This window comes from Alligator sinensis, unplaced genomic scaffold, assembly GCF_000455745.1.
Source record: "Alligator sinensis unplaced genomic scaffold, ASM45574v1 scaffold282_2, whole genome shotgun sequence".
Classification (NCBI taxonomy): Eukaryota; Metazoa; Chordata; order Crocodylia; family Alligatoridae; genus Alligator; species Alligator sinensis.
Genome location: NW_005841879.1, coordinates 4391699 through 4392084, shown reverse-complemented (window position 1 = coordinate 4392084; position 386 = coordinate 4391699). Strand labels below are relative to the sequence as shown.

The following is a 386-nucleotide window of genomic DNA, read 5'->3' as shown; positions in this document are numbered from 1 at the left end:
CCTTGCCCAGCTGCAGCCAGCCCTGCCTGGGGGTGGCGGCGCTGCACCCACCCGGGGGGCCGCCCGGAGAGACGCGCATCCCCCGCGGGCTGCGGGGGTGACGGGGCGGGTGCGTGCGTGTGCATGTGCGTGCGTGTGCATGTGCGTGTGTGTGGTTTTTGTTTTTTTGCATGGAAGGGGGGGGTGAGCAGAGAGTCGGTGGTTTCCATGGTGATGGAGCTGAAAGTGCAGGAAATTTAAAGGCTTTGGATCCTTGCAAAGCAGACAAACTGGTGCCAACGTGCGCGGCCGCCGTGCAGAGCGGCGGAGAGGAGCCTGCGAGAGGAGCCCGGCCGGGAAGCATTTGCAAAAAAGGAAAGCGCTGGGGTGGTGGCGGAGGTGGGGGA

General features: G+C 65.0%; 1 protein-coding gene across 1 annotated transcript in view; it reads left to right on the top strand.

Moving 5' to 3' along the window:
• The window catches only part of NOG (noggin), a 3798-nt gene that overhangs the window by 2272 nt on the left and 1140 nt on the right, over window positions 1–386 (top strand). The window lies entirely within an intron of this gene.